Source organism: Falco rusticolus, chromosome 5 (genome assembly GCF_015220075.1).
Source record: "Falco rusticolus isolate bFalRus1 chromosome 5, bFalRus1.pri, whole genome shotgun sequence".
Lineage (NCBI taxonomy): Eukaryota > Metazoa > Chordata > Aves > Falconiformes > Falconidae > Falco > Falco rusticolus.
Window position 1 is genome coordinate 70074282 of NC_051191.1, and position 21569 is coordinate 70095850.

General features: G+C 39.8%; 1 protein-coding gene across 3 annotated transcripts in view; it reads right to left on the reverse strand.

Moving 5' to 3' along the window:
• RERG (RAS like estrogen regulated growth inhibitor) overlaps positions 1–21569 on the reverse strand; it is a 109580-nt gene that overhangs the window by 44928 nt on the left and 43083 nt on the right. The gene's annotated exons all lie outside the window — the stretch shown is intronic.

The window sequence follows — 21569 nt, forward strand, 5'->3', positions numbered from 1 at the left end:
TATCCAAGATTAAATTGCTTCCACAGAAAAAAATACTAATTTTGCTTTTTAAGCAATCAGTGGATAGCAACTCTGTTGTGTTGTTTTGTCAAGAACATTTGTTATCTCTGACTGGGAGAGAAAGGGCATTTACACTTGGAAAAAGCTTACCAAGTCACAGAATTAGTGCAGAAGAGGGAGAAGGTAAAAGTTAAGTTTATTTAATAAAGAATTTACAAACAGTAGATGAGAAAATTAGATGTTATTGCCCTCTGCTTTGGGGAAATTGTTTCTTGGTTTTGTTTGTTGTTGTTTTTTTTTTACAAAAAAAAAAAAAGAAAAAAGAAAAAGAAAGGCCAAATATAACAAAATTGCCTCTGTCTAACAGGAAATATAGGAACTGCTAAATCTTACTTCTGCACATACAGCTTCCCCCTCCCCACTGCTCAGTTACAATCCTGCTTTGTGCAAAACTAATGATTTAAGTGACTGGAAATGCCCTGATGAAAATAACATACATGCTCTTACACTGGTGAGATCAAACAGAAAACTGTTGCAAGAGATCAATATCAATGTTTGTGACACTACATAAACCACAGTACAGAAAGACAATTCCTACCCCTTAAAGAAGACACTGACATAAAGCAGAGCAGGTTAGACAGGGAACAGGAACAACTGTACAAATACTTCGGAGTTATCCTACCATTAATTGATTCTAGCACTATCCATTCACACTTGCTCACTAACGTAAATATTGGTGGAAGAGGGGAAAAAACTACATAGCATAAAAGCTTTGGTGTTTTGGAACTGATCTGGAATTGATTCCATTTTGGATCATGCGTTGCATAAGAATTGGAGATCTTCACCTCTGTTGCTGCACAAATCAGGGGATTAGACAGTTTTTGTGACCCCTAAGTAGCACTGTGTTCTTGCTTACGCTGCAGCTCTTTATCTTGGAAAACCAAACTTAAAAATTTCCACTCTAACTCAGTACACATTCCTTGTTTGTGTTCAGGGAACACTCCCTACCCCACAGCCCCTCCCGCCCCCCCCCCCCCCCCCCCCAAAAAAAAAAAAAACTAAAAAAAACCAAACCCAAACACACCACAAACCCCACTATTCTGGATTCTCAGAAATTCCAACGCAACAGGGACAAATAAACATATTGTGATCAGTTTCCATAATTTTCATAAATTTTCCTTCTCACTCTGGAGTTTAAGCTTGTTTTCTTTGCTAAAGTAGGAGTGACTGAGGAAGTCTTCAGTCATTGAATGCTTGATGCTATGAGATTACATCTCTTTTGCCATAATTTTATTTGGAGCTGTCCAAGGATGATTCTGGATTTTGTATTCTGGATTTGGGCACACTTCGTGTTTTCAGTCCCTACATGCTCACACAGTAAGTGTGTGCAGCTTCAGAACGCCATCTGTAATTACCTAACCAGTGCTTGCTACTTCATATGATGCCAGGGCTGCTACCTGTACTTACAGCTGCATTTTCATAGCCTGCTCTTTCAGTCAGTGTCTTTGGTTTGAGCCATCTTTCAAATTTCAGGTTCCTTCTTTCTTACCTTGCAACAGTAGTCCTCACCTTTCCAGTATGTACCCAAGCTTAGAGACCGAAAGGGAGTGCTCTCTTTACCCTGAGATTCCCAAACACAGACCTTAAATTGCAGGAAGACAGGCCTTTGAAAAGATTAGGCCAGTGTGGTTGATAAATACAACTAAAGGGACTGCAAAATGAAGCTCCAAACAGGTGAAGTATTTCATTTGTATACGTTTCACTCACTCATGACCTATTTATTAATGAATGACAGTTTTGCAACCAGTCTATCAGTGACACTTGCCTTCCTTTCAAAAATATGTTGAGATCTTTATCACATTGCTGCCACTTGTGATTGCAAAATGGCATGAAGCAAATATCCAGCTCGTGTAATTTGACATAACTCCATGGAAATCGCTGAAGCTATGAATGCTTCTCCAGGGAGAGGATCAAACTCAGAGTATACATGTATCTTTTCTTTTTTTTAGGAACATATTTTCAGTTTTGAACACTCCAAAAGCACTCAAAAATTATTTTGTGACTCAAAAATTATTTTGACTTCCTCCATCTCCCCAAGTGCTCTAAAGGCACTTGCCATTTGGTTGAAAAAACACTCCTGAGCAATTCCAGTCTCAAAGATTATTTAATTTATAAACCATGAAGAACCAAAAATAGCCGTGTAGATAGAAGAGAATGGCCCTTTTATCCAGGCTCTGTGTTTGATAGTTGTGATTTCATGAGCTGTGACCACAACCAGGAAACGGGCAGATCAAATTTCTCATGCTGTTAGTGCAGTTGATATGACCTCAGGGAAGCAATTATTGCCTCCAGAGTTTGTTATAATACAGTGAACACTAACAATTTAAAACCACTGTGTGCTGCATCCTCCTCTGACTCTCACAAACCAGCAAGGGACTTTTCCCTGCTTGAAGGTGCTGGTTGATCTGTTTTCCCATGGGCCTGACATGCCAGGGACAGCAGTGCGCCATATAACCCAACTTGCAGCATGCTGCTGCTACACCACGGAACCGTGGCCATGGTCTTATGTTCACAACAAGCTTAAGCACAGAGTGGTGGACTCAGCACCATCCACATACAATTTTTAAGAACTCAGGTGAGGCTTCAAGCTGAAAGAAAATGACATGGTGCTGGGTTGAAGCTTTATCCTGCAAATGATGGACCTAGGGATGCAGTCAGGACACAGAGACAGCTCTATGGGACACAGTCTCACTGCTAGTCCCATTGCTCTGTATGGCTGCTCTTATTTGAGGTACATTTGCTTAAATGTCCTGATTGCATCAAGCAAACCAGCGGGAATATATCACACTCTGCCCTCAAATCAACTGCACAAATTCCAGTTAGATCAAGTTAAGATGTGATGTAGGTGGCAACTCATCTCTACAAGCTGTAATGAGTCTCCAGTATTCTGGCTTATCTCCAGATGCCTTGGATGGGAAAAGACTTTTGACCAGCAGCCATGTGGAATAGATTTGAACCAAGGATGAAAAGGAACATAATCTTTTTGCTGCTTTCCCACATACCAGTCGTTAGCTCCTAGCATAAACTTTTCAGTTCACTTTTAGCTGAAAGTCTGACAAGGTAGAAAATAGAGCTAGTCATGCCTGCCACCACTAGAAATGCTTCCCCCCAGGAATCAGAAATGCACTTAGCTTCTCATTACAAACATTTTCTTGATTTCCCAGCTAGCAGCAAAATACTCCAAGGATGAATTTTGCTCTGTTCTATGCAGATGATATACCCACAAGCAACTTCCAAGGGCATAGTGAAATATACGGTGGAGATGCATTTCCATGAAGAAGTACTTTCTGTGCTTTCAGATTTCATGGACCTTTTTTTATGATTACTTTCCTCCAATATTAAACTAGTGTATCCCCACTTTGATAATGTGTTTTTCCTCCTCCTGATTCCCTGTTAAAATACTTCCCTGTTCCCACCCCAGTGGACCTCCTTCTTACAATCCTGCAAGCATGAAGATACATTTCACTTTTATTTTGCTCCATTTACCAAGCATTTATTATACAGAATTAGGATAGAATCTGGCCTAGTGTTCAGAAAACATCCATCACAATTTTAAATTCATTTCAGCCAAATCAATTCATTTTTTAAGCTCTATTTTGTGTCAGATTAGGCTATAGATTTTATTTAAGGAATTTTTCTGTAAGAGGAATTCATCCCAGTGTAGAAGTGAGCAATCAAAGAGCATGTACAAGTTAAAACGTACTCTGTTCTCACAGTGATATTCAGGTCTTAGATGATTGCTCTGCATTAGGGTGATCGTTACTCTTTAAGATGCTTCCACAGTGCAAAAGTATGTGTAGTACCAAATGTTTCTGTTAAATTCCTTGGATTCCATATCAGATTGAAGACAGAGCATTTCCCTAGTTTCCCTGTTTTGCCATCACTAGTGTGTAGTAAAATGCAAATGAAAAACATATTTATAGTAATGTTACTACTGCCTTCACTATCACTCATAGTTGGAACATGAGATGAATAAACACTTATGAATAGTAGTAGCACAGTCTAAAGATGAAAAAGAGTGGCTTCTGACCTGAAACATGTTTTATCTTTGCCTCTGCCACACTGTGGGAGGGGACCTGTCTCTCTCTGTGTCTCCATTTCCTCATTTGCAAAGTGCAAGATATTGTGAGATATTTGTTACTTAGTGGTAAAGCACTTGCAGAACTTTAGGCCTTCTGAGATGCATACAGGGATCCATATGGTCTTTAAACATCTGCTGAAAATGTGTCAGAGTGGAATTTGGCCTAATAAGGTTTCCCAGATAACTGAGTGGGAGTGGGTTCTTTTGCCCCAGCTAAATGTCATGGCAAGGGATATATATCTTGAAACTTCTAAAACACTCAACGAAAAGGTGATTGTCTCCTACTATATTTATTATTATATGGTAACTCTCCCTTTCAGCCAGTGGCTCATCTATCTTCCCTGGCTTTGATTCTTAAGGAAAGTCATCCAAATGCAGGGAAGATGGACTTGGTGGGTTTTTTTTAAGCCATGACACACTCTGACCTACAGAATTTGTTTCTCCCCTTTTAATGCTATATATTATTACAAACCTTCCATCTAAGAATGAAATGGACTTGGAAGTTGTGTAGAACCTTTATAAGAGTGAGAGCTAATGCAGAAAGAAATGAGATGTTCTGCATATGCCAACATAGTAGCATAAGGATGAGTTTCTCAGCTAGTCCAACACTGTTTAAGCTAGCAGCTGGTTTATGCTTGGTCTGGATTTGGCCCTGCTTTCTTATGGTGTCCTGTGTGGACTATCAAAAATATGTTTTTAAACTAGAACTTCATTTCCACAGAATTGTTTTGCTTTATTTGCAAAATGTTGGGGAACGATTTGGAGCCTGTTCTGTTTAATATCTTTATCAACAATCTGGATGAGGATATCAAGTGCACCCTCAGTCAGTTTGCAGATGACGTAAAGCTGGGGGGGGGATGGATGCTGATCTGCTGGAGGGCAGGAAGGCTCTGCAGAGGGATCTGGACAGGCTGGACAGATGGGCCGAGGCCAGTTGTAGGAGGTTCAACAAGGCTCAGTGCTGGGTCCTGTACTTGGTTCACAACAACCCCAGGCAGCGCTACAGGCCCGGGAAGAGCAGCTGGAAAGCTGCCTGCTGGAAAAGGACCTGGGGTGGGGGTGGTTGATGGCAGCTGAACATGAGCCAGACGTGTTCCCAGGTGGCCAAGGTGGATTCCTGGCCTGTGTCAGAAATAGCGTGCCCAGCAGGACTAGGGCAGTGATTGTCCCCCTGTACTCAGCACTGGTGAGGCCGCATCTCAAATACTGTGTTCAGGTTTGGGCCCCACTACAAGAGGGACATAGAGGTGATGGAGCATGTCCAGGGAAGGGAGATGAAGCTGATGAAGGGTCTGGAGCACAAGCGTTGTGAGGAGCAGCTGAGGGAACTGGGGTCATTTAGCCTGAAGAAAAGGAGGCTCAGGGCAAACCTTACCGCTCTCTACAGATACCTGAAAGAAGGCTGTAGACACGTAGGGGTAGGTCTCTTCTCCCAAATAACAAGCAATAAGACAAGATGAAATGGCCTCAAGTTGCATCAGGGGAGGTTTAGATTGGATATTAGGAAAAATGCCTTCACCAAAAGGGTTGCCAGGCACTGGAACAGGCTGCCCAGGGAAGTGGTTGAGTCACGATCCCTGGAGGTATTTGAAAGACTTGTAGATGTGACACTCAGGGACATAGCTTAGTGGTGGACTTGGCAGTGCTGGGTTAGCGGTTGGACTTGATCTTAAAGGTCTTTTCCAACCTAAACAGTTCTATGATGCTATGATTTTTGGTTTGTTTCTGCACTAACACAAATGAAAATTGCAGGCCTGTTGGGTTTCAGTTGCTTTTCTTTCACTGACAGTTTTAATTACTTTGGAGAACAGTCCAAAATTTTACTTACTAGAAGTATATTCATTTTCCATTATGAAGTAAAATATTTTCATTTTCCAATACTAACCACCAAAAAATAAAAACCAATCAGCAAAAGAATCAAAAATATGAACATACATGTATTTTCTGAGATTTCTCCCAAGCCCCATTTATTATTTTCTTAAACATGCTCTGTTAATAATACCCTCTAGATATCTTGGAATCTTCCTAATTTCAACAGGAAAAATTACTGCTTTTGACAATATTATTCTCAATTCTTTTCATATTAGCACACACATAAAGCGTATCAGCCTTTTCTAAAATCCCCTTGATTTATTCTCTTACACGCAGCCAAATTAGGATAAAATTGCAGTTAGGAGTCTTTTCTTCTCCTGATGTGAGATCATTGCACATTTTACTGTTGTTAATAAACATTGTCATTACAGATTAATTGTCTTACGTTTGAGATCCCTGTGTGGTCTTTGTTCTGTGCACAGCCACAAGGTGCAGCTTGTCTCTCCAACGCCTGTACTAGTGATGGAGACAGAAGGCACCTGAAATGGCACCTAGTAAGCTGTAACCACCAAAACAATGGTTTGCTGCTGGATGTGAATATATTCACCCTTGGTTTCCCAAAAAGTTAATTTTATTACATTTGGTGCATTGTTGTGAAAAGAGACTGAAATGAATGGCAGCAAAATAGAGTTAAGCCTATTTAAGGAAAAACTGCAGAGATTCATACTACAGCCATTTTAATTACTGATCAGCATACATTTATGCATGATGAGAAATAGCTTATTAAAATAGCTGAACATAATTATCTAATCTCTAATCTAGACAGGTCTGACTGTCCATGTCCAAAAGCCAGCATGTCACCTCTTCTTTGCTATCTGTAATCATAATCTTTTTCCAATCTGCCCAACAAGCCTTTTAGCATGTAGAGACTAAGTCCACACACTTCTTGCAGTTTATCAGTAGAAATAATTGATTCAATAAAATTCTGTTGTAACCTCTTTGTTTGAGCACTCTGATATTTTCTAGACTTCTCAGTCCCCAATATCAATTAGTCCTATGTAAAGCGTTGCTTATTTTTAACAGTAGTTTTATGTAGCCCAGTTGGAGTGTATCTCTGAGAGAGGGCACTGTGTAACCTGCTAACGGCATCTGCCTGGGGAACTGCCCAGACCAATGTTTTTAAGTGGGTCACACTCCTGCCATAGAGGCTTAACCCCACTTAGAATCAACCAGCTGCCTTCACACTGCCCAGCACTTGGCCCTGATCCCCTACAGACCCCATGGCTCTAAGAGACAGTTGTTTTCTTTCTTGCAGTTTTTCAGTTGGAGGTGCCTGAGATCTCATGTAACCTATAGGGCAGCTTGAAAGAGGATGGTGTTTCTACAGCCCAGGAGCATGGGTGGTTATTGCATGCCATGGGGAAGTAACAGGAGAGTGCTTAGGGGTCTTTGAAGGTGCAGAGCTGATGGGGAGGTGCTGGAGAACATGCTTCACTCTTCATCCCTGCTATAGGAACAGTCCACAGAGCAAACTACTCCCAGAATTACACTTACAGGAGTGTGGAGGAAAATGTTTGCTTTACTGCACCCTGTGCAGATGACTGAAGGACCAGAGCTGGGAGCAAAGCATGCAGGTAAGTTATTTGACAGTATGGATGCACTCTGAACAGATTTGTTTGCAGCTTGAGTATGACCTTCTGTAAACAAATATGAGTGTGTATTCTCATCTGGTTGGCTGCCTTTCTCCATTTACATTAGGTAAACACTTCATTCTATTTGTCTACAATTCAACAACTCTGAAGCTTCAGAACCAAACACATAAGTTTAAAAGAGCTTTTTATTGACTTTCTCCCTTACTTATCTCAACAATGTCTTTTTATTTTACAGCTCCTAAGGCACCTTAATATTCACATTTTCAGTGCTGCCTTTACCACTTCTACCCCTTCAGCTAAAAGGTGACTCAGATATTACAGTGCAAGTTGTCATACATTCCTTTCAGGGATATTTAGAGAGATGCTTCAGCTATAAAGATTGTAACCAGATCCGTCCATCTGAAAGGCTGCTTATGTTTGGATCCAATTATTCTGGTTTACATCCATCTCTAGCAATGTCTAGTTATCCTTTAGCTGTAAGTTATGTTATTTATATGCATATTTGCTGTAATTTCTTCTGTTATAAGTGATGTTTAATGTTTTGCTCAAGGAATTAGCACTTAAATCACTTGAGCATACTGGAATATTTCAGCCATTACAAGCTCCAAATGTTAGCCTCTGTCACCAAGCTAACAGTTACTTAGAAAATCCTGTTGACAAATACCTAAACTCACTACAACTGAAAAAAAACCAAACACCAAACATCACTACCTCCCCACTCCCAAAATGTTAGCAGACTACAAATTTCAATCACAAGGACAGGAAATGTAAATAGACTAATTATAATTTCCTTGAAAAAGGCTATTCTTAATGTTAATACTTTAACCTCCTTTTGAAAACAGTTCTGATCCGAATTCTGTTGTTCTCGTGAAGTGATGGCAAGCTCACGGCAGAGGACTCAACTCTGCCTAGAAACCCTGTGCACACAGTGGGAATCCTGAAGCAGGCACTGTGCGATCCCTCCCCTTTCTTCTTCCCTTCTTTTGCCTCTTCCCCTCCAGCCACTGCTCTACGCTGGGGTTGGCTCAGTGCTACAGCTATAGCTGCTCCATGCAGCTCACCCCATTACATTACCAGGATTCTGGAGATATTCTCCAGCTCTGCTCCTTACACAAGTGAGGGCCCTCAAATGGTTTCAGACAGGTTCAACGAAACTGTAAATGTGGAGATCCCGGCATATAAATGTGATCATCACTTTCTGTTCTAACTTATTGTAAGTAGTTTGTCATGATGCTGCTTCCATTCAAAGGGAGCCAAGAGCAGTTCCATCAGATGGATTGCTTCCCAAGAGAGGCTCCAGCATGACTTAGAAAGGATCTGTTAAACAGGACAGAGCAATTGGAAAATCAAATGGAAAATATTTACACGTAACTATAACTACTCTTTAAACTTACATTTATACCTTTAATATTTATACCTTATCAACTTCAGATGGAATTCTTACTTAGGTTTGCTGATACACCATGCAGAAAAAAACCTTTGACAATAGCTTCAGGTGCATTGTAAATAACACCTAATTAAAACCACAATAAGGAAATGTCAGCAGTAGCCTCCAAAGCTTTGATGTAAAAAAAAAATTATGAGTTTAAAAAAAATAATCTCTACAACTGCCTCTTCAGTGAAGGATAGTGAATTAATTCACTAATTTCTGCAAAGTTTAATGCAATAGTTGTATTATTCAGAAGAATGGGCATGTTCAACCACTCTACATATTTGGGAAGAGATCAAACATAGATGAAAGCTCCCACTTGAACCTTTATCGATGCATAATGAGATAATTTACAGAGCTGCTGTATCTTCTCTTATCAGCATCCTCCGAGATCTCCTGGATTGCCAATGGGTTCTGTGAAGCAATTCAGATCAGCAGCATCTGGTGTCTTGCAAAAACAACTGCAGCAACATACGCCAATGCCTGAGCAAAATCTGATTTTGAGGTCTAAATGATACATAAATTGTCCATTCAAACAGCTGCAAATACTTCATTTTACTCTTTCTCTTTTCTCCTCTCATCCATTTAGTTGGAACCCATAGATTCAGAAAACAGAGGGTTTTAATATGTTGCTGTTATATTTTGCCTTCCAGAGGGGCCTGGGGCAAGGAATGTCCTGGGATGTGGCCACAGCAGTTAGCAGCAGGGCTGTTAGCCTTCAGTGCTCCCTCCACCCACCTCTTCTCTTTCCAAGAGGTAAGCAGCCAGGGTGAGACTGTGATAGATGTAACCTCAGCACAGCCAGAGTTCTCTGGAGATCCACCCAACATTCCTTTCAAATCATCTGGCTACCCAGCTCACAGGAACGTGAGAAGACAGCATGTGTCTTCCTGCCCTGTGCAGGCCTACAGTTGAAAAACATTGCTTTAGTGTATTTTTCCTGTCCGTCGGGACACAGTAATCAACTTTATGTCCGTATCCAGACCAGCAAGCTGATTAGCTGCTGCCTTTGATGCTGTAAGCCAGCCACGTTTGCAATGTGCTGGGAATATCATGTGCTGAGCCTTTTGCAGCTCTGTTGAAGGGAAGCAACTTCTAGCTGAGGAGCAGTTGCTGCGGGCTCTATTGCTGTGCTGTACCTGACCACTGGTCATCCTGGAAACCCAGCAGGTATTGAAAAAAACTCCCTTAACTGAAAGGGAAATAAATATTCCTACTTAGGATTTACATGCATAGAGGTTGGAGGGGGAACAATAGGAATCCTCTTCTCACCTCTGGTATCAACTCTGCTAGTTTTTGTTTTCAGCACAATATGGGGAGGAAGTGGAGCTGAGCAGCTTCCCACAGCTGGATGGGGATGGAAGCAGTATGCTACAGTCTCAGTCCAGGGACAGAAGAGGAAGTAGAAAAGGAAGGAGGTTTGTAAACAAAATAAGAATAAAAGCAAAATGCAGCTTTAGGGAGAAGGAAATAATTTGTCAAATCAGCAAGCAGTCTGGTCTGAAAGAAAGGAGAAAATTGTTTCAGAAAAACCAAAGCTATTTGCTTTGGAAACAGCTGCTCTGTTGCTGATTTGATGTCATTCTGTAAAAAGTGTGAATATAAGGCTTTACTAACCTGAAGAAAAGAAATGCAATGTGTCATTCTGAATTGAACAAAACATCCCAGCTGCACTCTTTCTTTCAGCTTGGCCACCCTATCTTCATTTCTGGTGACCCACATCTGAGCTCTTGAGCCCCTAAAGGCATTCAGACTCTCTTCCCTGCTACATCCCGTTCCCACTGCATCAGCATGCCCTCCTGTCACTCCTAACTGAAGGGATCTGCAAAGTACCATGCTCATCTCCTCAAGCACTTACGTTAATAAAATAAAAAATAAATAATAAAAATAAAAGTAAACAGAAATGAAATGCCAGACAACAGCAATCACTAGGCAAAGTGCTGCATTTTCATAGCCATCTTACTAAACCACATACATATGTTTATATCATTACCTGCATGAAATGATACAGATATATCCCGTTATGTAGTACTAGCTTGGTAAAGGAGTGGGAACATTGTTACTGAATTACCTAAAACACCCTGGTCAGTGCAGTTTGTCATTAACTGCCAGCAATACCTCATTTTTACCTATGCTTTCCTTTTAAACCTATGCTTTCTACTAGGATTTAGCATACTGAACTGGAAACTGCAATCTAGGAGTTTAATGTATCAAGGTCAGGGACAGCAATTTTATCTGGGTGAAAAAAATGGTGCAATTGTGAGTCCCCCCTCAAACAACTGCATTTTGGATGGAGAATGTTTTGCATCTATAATTAAATCGACCTATCTGAATCTGGGCTGTGGATGCTGTGTGTGAATATGTATGTGCAGTATGCATGAGGCATATACTTAGGTGCATCAAGGACTGTGTACATAATGTGATGTCTGAATAATTATTATGGTGGACAATTAACCTCCAAAAGGGTGCTTTAGAGCTATTTACTGTGCAGCTGCAAAAGCTACATGACTAAGTGGCAGCCTATGAGCAAAACTGTCTGCTTCTTCTGACAGCATTAATTGCAGTTCACATCATCCGGCGCTACTGTGAAATAGCAGGTTCATGACTTTGCCTTGCAGGTTATCAGAAGAGCAGCTTAGACAGTCTAAAAATCAGGTGCGTGGGTATCATTCTCCTGGTTTTCTGTTGTCATTTTTGAAAGCAGAGCCATTTTCTTGAATTACAGGTAGAAGAGCTAATAAATTAGAGTAAATTAAGGTTAGAGTGGGCATTTTAGTCATTCAGTTATGGGTGAATGTCACACCACCTTTAGCTTATCTACTTGTCAAACTTGTGAAGATAAATGTGTTACGTTAACTTCACTTTGTGAATACCTGACATATGCATGATGGCCATATCCTCACATTCTTTCCTCAGTTCTTTTTCAAGCAAAGCACCCCTTAAAATCCACAAGCATGAGGCTGCATATTGAATATGACTGAGTCAAAGACAGAATACATACCTGCAAAGGCAGCTTGATTCAGTGTCCATCAGACAACTCACAGGTATCCAAGGTAGGACAATACTCGTAATTAAATCAAACCTAAGGTTTTTTAACACTATTACACTTTAAAAGTGCTATGAAAAACACATGGGAAGAGTTGAGGCTATCTTCCTCTTTTTTAACTTAAACCAGGGAATAATCTTTGACTAAAGCATCTTTGCACTTCCTGATGTTTTCCACGTTCCTAATCTTTTTTATTGCCACTCTATCAAAGCAATCTGCTATTGATCTGTAATGTCTTCTTCAAATACCATACATATTTGTTAATCTATAAACAGAAAACAACTTCAGTAAGGTAGGTTTTTTAATACACTATTGATAGAGAAAGCAAATACCTGATAGAGGACAGGACTCATGACATGAAGGATTAGACTCAGTCACCAACCAAACTATCTTCCAATTCTATGTGCCTTTACCTCCACTCCACCATTTACATATAACAGCTTTATTTACATGAAATATAACCTACTTTTTAAGTATGTTATCTGCAAGAAATTAATGGGACATCCATTTTTAATATGAGATGTCGTAGTCACCTGGGGTTTTTTATTTATTAATATACTTGCTAAGCTTGTAAAAAAATCAGGCTTCAAAGTATTTAGCATTTGAGTTGTCTATAATATCTTACTTTAATTATTTTGTGTCTATTATGCAACATGATCATGTATTATTTTTTCAAGACCTCTTTTGTACATTTGATGTACTGAATGGAGGATGGAAAGCAGAGCCTTGGTCATGAATGACGTTGCTGTATATAGGAGATCTGCCTCATTGACTGGTGAAGGTGGACACTGTGCAGTTAAGTTTTGGATCTGATTCTGTAAAGCTCCACCTGAGAAAAATGGCCTTAACACATTTATTGCTACAGTAGTGAATATGTTAGTAAAAGCAAAAGTCTTTACTTCCCACCTAAGAATTTCTTATGGTTATGAACTGCAGCTGGTCGTAAATTTGTCGTCAAAACCATTCTTCACCTATAAATTGACTTATGATTAACTATAATTTTTAAGAAATATTCCTGTATATAACCATGCTCATATAATGAAAGAAAATTATATAGTAAAACTTCAGTTTTTCAGCATGCTGTGCTTCATCTAAGAGAATTAGCTCTCAACGCCCACTGCAGTCAAGACTAGGACATGAACAAGTATGATCGTATGTTTTTTTAATTTTGACTTTATTCCACTTAATCTAATAACCTTCCAAATGACACTTCAATATACAGTTCCCATGTTTCTTTAAGAAAAACACAGTAAAATACAGCCCCAAGAAGACAGTATAATTTTAAATCTCATACAAGTATCCTGTTATCTGCATCTTCTTTGTTTAGCATTACTATTATTAAAAGGTCTTTGGTGATGGTTAATAATGTAGCAGATTTGTTGAGCTGATTAACATTGTGATCTGTGCTTTCAAGCTGTACTGGCTAAATGGTGCTAATAGATGCTTTACTCTGTGGGCTTTTTTTAGGCTCGTGAGCACAGAATTATAATTCCCGGCATTACTGGAATAGCAAAATGTCTTTCAGTTTATCCCTTCAAAGTGCAAAACATGACATTTCAGAAGTCCTACCAAGTCAGATAAATCCTTCAACTAAGATTCTATTGAGTACTAGTTTTGTCTCAAATAAGTAATTTTTCCCCATAATGTTGTGATTTCTCTCTAAAAGATATTAAAAGCTAAATTTAGTTTGCTGAAATCGGATGAACCCAAACATATTAGTATTTTTCTCCTGAGCTTTTTAGGGATGGGGCTGTGGTTCCTTTCATATTTTTATACAGCAAAGAACCAGTTCTGAGCCTTTTATAACATAAATAAAATAATGGTAATAATGCATAATGACTAGAAAGGGAGTTTTAATAGAAAGAATAATTCTAGATTTTATACAATAAAGCACACAAAATACCCAAAGCAAACAGGAAAAGGAATTTGCGTTAAAAAAACAAAAAAAATTGTTACTTATGAACAAAAGAAAACATATAAGAAAGATAATATAAACAGTACAGTAGATCCTGTACTCCTCACTGACGGAGCAATTCCTTTCCAAACCTGTTTCCTCATTGTGCTGGGATGCTTCAAGAGGCAAAATCTAACTTGAACTGATGATACACGTGCCTAGAATCTGTTACTTCCTATTTTAAGAGTGCTCATTTAACACTTATTTGATCAAACACTTATTTGATCTGCTTTCTGTTACACAGATAACAGCAGATTAATTTTATTGATTTTTTTGAAACTACTTTGACCTTACCTCAAATAGAAGCTGCCTATTGTTGTTATTCTAAGTGTATGGAAAAAGTGAGGAGGCGATAAGAACATATGATTTTCTTTTAACTGGATTGGTCTATGATGTGTATTTTGGTATTGGTGTAGCAGGCCTGGAATATATTCATAAACTAAACACTAAAATGACCTCTTTATAAAAAAAACCATCATTGATGTTGTTAAAGCAGGCTAGGGTTTGGGGCTTTTTTGTTGTTCTTTGTTTCTCTTGACACAGGGAGCACTGTATTTGTGCATGATCTTTTGAAAAGTACGAAAATAGTTGTCCTCCTTCAGGTTGTATAACCATTTTGAGCTTGATTTCCTTCTGGTGAGGTATTCCAGGAGAAGCGAAATGTACCATTTTGTTCTGCAATACATTGTGCAATTAATGCCTAGAATGTAAACAAAAACCTTCCTGGCAGACAAATGCCTGTTATGACAAGGCTTCCCTAACTCAAACTTAGAGGTCTAAGGTCTTTGTCATGCTTAGACCCACACTCCTACATTCATTTTTCAAAGGAGGATTTAAATAACCCTATGAATATCAAAGGGATCTAGATTCTTAGAAAAAGGAATTCAGAACAGGCAATCATATTTTATTTTGAGCAATTAGTCATTGCCCTTTCAATGCCAGCAGAGTTTAGTGGGAGTGTCATGTGTACAAAAATGGTCTTCATCTTATTTAAGCACTAAAGATTGCTGACGGTAGTATAAACTACAGCTCTACTGTAATGCTTTAATTTCAAACTTGCCCAGCTTTTCTAAACCCAGACGTAATCTCTGCTCTACTACACCAGGTTTACAGTGAGATAAGCTAGCAAAATCTTAGTGGCACAAAACTGCTGTGGAAGAATAGGCAATCTGATCAGAGACCACCTCTTTTCATCTCTACATCAGTTGCTACTTCAAAGTAACATGAAAAGCCTGCCTCTATGTTCTGGAAGTAATGGAATTATATGCAGGAAAGGCTGCAGGATGGTTGTCCACTTTCGAGGTCTCACAGTTACATATTTAATCAGGGCACATCAGGAACCCTGTGCTAATTCAAACTCAACTATTCTCAAAGCTGTCCCACACCATTCCAAATTTTTGAAGTTTGGCTGCAGTTGAGATATAAGTCTCTGTACTTATTCCCTAGCATTCAATTTCCATGGAAATCATTGAGACTGGAAAAAAAGGAGGGATCAGACTTTCTCACAAGTTTTCACATGCTCCTTGGTTCCTGTCAACTCCAAATTGCCATGGAAGCAGTCTCTCCTGTGGAATTCTACTGCCTCTGTTTCTGTTTGACATCGAGAAGTGTTGAGGTATGTGTAAAAAGTTAACTTCTCCCCCTCCTCTCCGAATCTCAAATAGCATGCAAAGTTCAAATGCAGTCACAATTGGATGTCAGTTAAAAGTTCTCCATGTCCTCACTGCAGATACTTCATTTCTAAAAGCAGCCTGTTAATGTCAAACATTTCCATTCTAGCAGTCAGAGATTATGAGTTTATTGCAGCAGCTGTAATCTTCATGTATTTCAAGGGAAATATATTAGGAGACATTTAAAATGCATTTTCCTCTATTAACATAAATCTTGGCATCTTGTGTAACAGAGTCAAATAACAGGGCATAAATTATACCAAGAGTCCTGAAACAATAAAGTCCTAAAGGAAAAATAAAATTAAGTTAACATTTCAGGTTTAAAATTTTGTGTGGGAACACAAGCCCTCAACACCAGGTAGTCCTTCTGTCATCAGTGTACAAAAGCTGGGGCACTGGTAATGGGACACAAAACTTTTCACCAGAAAGTTAAATCCCTGTACCTCCGCAGTGTGTGGAAAACATGAGTCTCTGCTGTCTGGCTGCTTCTTGGTGGCTTCTGTGGAGTAAGTTCCAGGGAGACATTAGAAACAGGCTGGAAATTCCTTGTATCTATATTTCAAGGGTTTTTTCCCTTTTAGGCTAGCTATAGTCTAGGCTACCCAGGGCTGAACTCAGCCTAAACAGCTCTGGAAAGTTCCCCAGCAAATGGTCTATGATGTAGAAGGAAGAGGGCATGGGCAACGCACCTCCACGTACCGTGGGTTCGAAGCTGCCAGAACAGCCCATGGGGACCCCTGGCAACTTGTACACTTGGCCAGCATGAGCTGGCCACAAAACCAACAGCAATCAACACACAAACTGAAATCCCACTGCAGCCCTCCTGCTCGAGATGAGCTTAGCTGCCGTTCTCTGTAGCGATCTCCTGCAGCCTCAGGCTCTGACTCAGCCAGGCAGCCCCGCCGCCTCTCCAGCATGCTTCCACACCGCCACTGACCAAACACCCTGTGGTGAGCACAAAACACTGAGCATGGGAGGCAGGCCAGGGTTTCCAGGGCAGGGAACAAGCTGTGAAGAGGGACCTTCCTCCACAGACACGTGTTAGCTGTAGCTGTGCATGGCAGCTGGCTGCAAAAGCTCTCGCACCGGGTGTACGCTCTGGGTAGCACATTGCTGCCACTAGCACTAAATGCATCTTGAAGAGAAAAAATCTGGTGCTGTTTTGTCTTCAGACTGTTGATGGCAAGTGAATGTGTTGGATGCCTACTTAGGGTTGTGTCTGCAAGTCAGCAGCATCTTTGCACACGTGTCTAACACTAAGGCTGAAGTGGTGGATCTGCTGGGAGGTTTGAAGGTAAGCATGTGTTCAAGGACCCTTAATGGCATGTTGTTTAAAGTCTGCACAGATGATACTGCAGCTGTTAGGAGGAAACAGAGGTAGTAATTGATGATGATTCAGCTAAATATTTTGGGTAATCCCTTCAATTATAGTCCCCAAATTTGCACTTAATTTATATTTAGTTAGATTATTGTTATGTCTTAATATAATAATACAGGCTTATTAGGGACTTATTTATGGAAACATAATTTCATTGATGTAAGACTAGAAATAATCTGTTGCATACTTGATAATTTCAGATGCTCTTTTTTTCTAGTTGCTTAGCCAAACTGAACAGGGGCTATCTGGGTGGAGATGTGATGGAGGGGATACACACTGGAAATGTGGTTATTGTACACGGTGACAAACTTGAGTTCCCCCAGTATCTGGACTTGGAAGCTCACCCCACAGCTGGATTGAGACCGCAATGCCAGGAAGGACCAACCTTTCTCCATGGCACAGCTCTACAGAGGGCTCCTTCTAAACAGCACCCTAAATACAGGTATATAGAGACTCTCTCCCTCCATGCCTTGTGCAAATAGTTGGCGTTTCTTTTCTCCTTGCTAGACTCTCTGTCTCTGCTAGCTGAATAAACAGAGTTTATCCCAGGAAAATAAGCCCATAGGAAGGCAATGAAAACACAAAAGGCAGCACAGGTGACCAACAATCTGTCTGTCCTGGGTTTCATAGCTTGAAGTTAAGAAAATGCTACGAACATGATTTCAAATAGAAGTTTCTATGCAACCTTAATCTCAATCTTCCCTTTTTTGCCACCACTTTATTCACCCATTCCTATTATTTGACTTGATGCCTATTTCTGTTTAGGAGCCTATGTAATATTTTATTTATTGATTACATAGTTTCAAAATGGAAATAAGACATGGGAACATTTCAGAGGAAAGATATTACTTTGGGAAACAGTGTATGTGCCAAGGTCAATGTAGTAAAGTAGTAGCAAACCCAGTAATACTTTTTCTGCTAACGAAAAAGTCTTTATGTGTATGTCAAAGCACTCACTCTCCCACTCTCCCAGAACTTTCTTGCACTCTTAAACAGAATGCTCAAAGCTAAAACAAAAATAGAGTTTCAGGGGTTGTACACGCTCTGTGCCTCAAAATGATTTATTTTTGGCTTTCATTATCTCTTTCTCTTGGCTTGCTCAAGTGTATATTTAAAATATTTTCTTCCATGCATAACATTTTATAAGGAGCCAAGCTAGGATAAGGTCTGCAGTATGTAAGGGCTGAAGCTCTAGGTAGCCATTTTAGCTTTTACAGCAGGCTCCAGGAGGAAGCAAGGCAGGTGGGGCATTAGATTTCTCTCACAGATGTCAAATAAGAATCCTGCCAGAAGCTCAAACATGGACAAGGTACTTCTCTCCAGCAGTCCTTTATGTCATTCAGGGATAAGTAAAGGGAAGGTGAGGCATGAAGGGGCTTTCATAAATTATCTGGGCCAGACAGCTGCATTCTTGCATGTGCTGTAAAGCCTGAAGGATTTGAGCTATGAATGCTTTTATTTATATGGCCTTATACGGCCCAAGCTGCACCATCAGCAGGTGCTACCATTAGCTCTTTATTGAGCATCCTGTGGCAGCAAGTGACTCTGAAGCTGCAACACACCCTGCAGCTTGGGTCAACATCTTCATCTCACTTCCCCACCAGCCTTTGTACTGCTTCTGCTCCAAGCTGCCTTACGCACTGAATGACTGCTGTTGCCAGCATCAGAATCAGTACCAAAATTGAGGCGCTGTCTCTTGTGCTCATTTTTTCCCAGTGTTAAAGAAATGGTGATGATATTGTATTGAGCTCTTCCTCTTTTGTCTAGGCTTTACTAACAAATCATTGAAATTAAGGACCCTGAAGTCACCAAATCCACCCTATGAAAGTTCAACTATATCTATTCCTGATGGATGTTTATCTTGTGGGTAAAAGCCTTCTGTGATTCTTCAACTTTCCCACAGCAATCTGTTTCAGGGGTCCACCATCCTTGCTGTTAGATGTTTCTCCTTAAAGTCAGACTGAACCCTCCTTACTGCAAATTTAAGGCCATTGCTTTTGTGGTACCCACAACTACACTTTACATATTGAAGAATGCTACTCACTACTCTCTTGGTCTTAAGCAGCTCAAAGTAGAGTGGAGTGATTATTACAGATGATACTCTGGTTTAAACATACCAGTACAGTATTTTCCCTATGTGCCTCAGGTTGATTGGCTCATGATCATAGCTTCAGATTCATTATAACCCTCAAATCCCTGCTGGATAAAGTGATATCCAGCCAGACATCCCCCAGACTGTGTTCACATCACTAATTTCTTCAATCTCTGTGGCACACTTACCACTTCTATTTAGAAAAAGGTTGTAGTACAACATAGAGAAGTGGTCTTTAGAAAGAATGGTCATCTTACACTACTTCTCCAATTTGCCAGGACCATTTTGAATTCTTATTCTGTTCTCTGACACACTTCTTGTGCATCCCAGCTTAGTATCACAAGCATGTTATCCATCCCATCATCAAGATTATCAATTAATAAACTGCAGTGTGCTTGTCAGAGGTCAGGGCTAACAAAGAATATCTGCAAATTGACCCATTGTCTTTCTGCCACTGCCACTCTTCTCTGTTCAGTTCTTTTCCTGAATAATTTTCCAGGCAGATCCTATTTGACACTTCCCTTTGAATGCAGTTTTCTTGTAACTGGTTTCTGGCTGAACTGGGAAGAGCTGTTCGTTATGACTTACTGAAGGCTAAGCTTCTCAATCATTGAAAAACAGTCCTTGATCTCACTGCAAAGCACCAAAGTACTAAAGCTCACTTGTTTCACAATAAAATAGCAAGCTGTTAGAAATTTCTTTGCTATTTCAGATTAAAATCCAATTGTGATTTAAGGTTTAAAGTTCAAATAACTTCTGCTTTTTCATTCTTCTGAGCACCTCGATGAGTGATGCACTCAGTCCTGTCCAGAACCCAGTTTAGCTATGGTTTGTTTGTTTGGGGGTTTTGTTTTTTTTTTCTTTGTTTTTTTCTGTCTGCTGCTTCTGACCACAAACATAAGCCTGGCCAACACAAAGGAAGCCATCAGAACTAGCAAAGACTGGGTCAAGAATGGTTATGGTAAGCAAATCTAATGAAGTTAATGCAAATAAGACTTGGAGAGACTATTACACGAGTACCTTAGTGATTCAAGCTGACATGGACTTCCTTGGAATTTGCACTGAGATGAACCAGAATGGGTTGTCTTTGGAAACCTCTTGCAACTGAAAAGTTAATCTCTAACTTCTTCCATTTTATAATTTCTAGTGAAAATCAGTGTTTTTCTTGGAGCTTTGGCTCTTGGAGTCACACTATGATCTCCATTTTTATTACTAAGCAAGAAATTTATGACTCTTGGTTATAAAGGTGAGATTAAAATGTAGCCAAACACATTACAAAGACTCAAAAATATAAATATGAAATATAAGCAATCCACCCCCCCTTTTCTTTTTATTTTTAATTTACAAACCCAGTTCCACCAGCTTGTGAAGAAATCCCATTATTTGGGGTGAAATCTAGGTCATGATTTTTGAGTCCTTGGGCTTGGCAGCATGATTTTTGGCCCATAGCTCAAAAGGGGCCCTGCCATCTGCGCTTTGGGAATCCATTACCATTGTCAGAATCATACAGCGTAATATAGCAACTGCCCAAAGCAAAACAAAACCAACCCAAAATACTTCAAGATACTATAGTCAATATATCCATCTGCCTAGCTATTTATTAAACTAGTTAGCTAAGGTACTCCACACATTCTGGAGGCAATAACTTGCCATTTGTTTATTTTTGCAGGTGCCCTTGAACCAAGTAAAAAAAGCAAAATGGCACAGGGTTGAGAAGGGGGCAATTTGTTTGCTGCACACAGTGAAACAGTAGACCCTTTTCTCAAAGCCTGAAAAATGATACATGAACTGCAGCAAGAATTTGTGGAGCTGGTTCAAGTCTTTTTGACACTTTAGGGAATACTAATTGAGCATTCAATAGCTTCAACACTGTGGGAGTGGGGTAAGCCAATCCAGGAAAACCATCAGCCATGGGAAAACCAATTTCCTCTCTCAAACTTATTGTTCCTGTATGTCAAAGGTGATCCCAAGAGATTCTACTTGTTGCTGACACATTCCAGAAATCATTCTATTTTCCCAATACTTCTTTTTTCCTTTTCTTTAAAAAAAAAAAAAAAAAATCAGCAGAAGCAGGCGTGAGAGTTACATACCACAAGGGCAAAACAGAAAGCTTAAGCTTATAAAAGAAATATTGAGAAAAGATGCAAGATAGCTAAGAAAAGGCAAAAATGCCAAACCTGCTGGTTTCCTCTGCCCTTGGAGTGCTATGCTCCATGTATATAACTAGTGTATCTGCAAAAGGGTTATTTACTTGACCAGTCTCTCTGCTGATATGAAATAGAGTAACTCTGCTGAACTCATTAGAATTGTGTATTTGTTAGACTGTGGCTGCTTAGCTCACTAAAAACCAAAGAGATAGATGGTCCTTGGAACATGAAGCTTGACATAAATATTG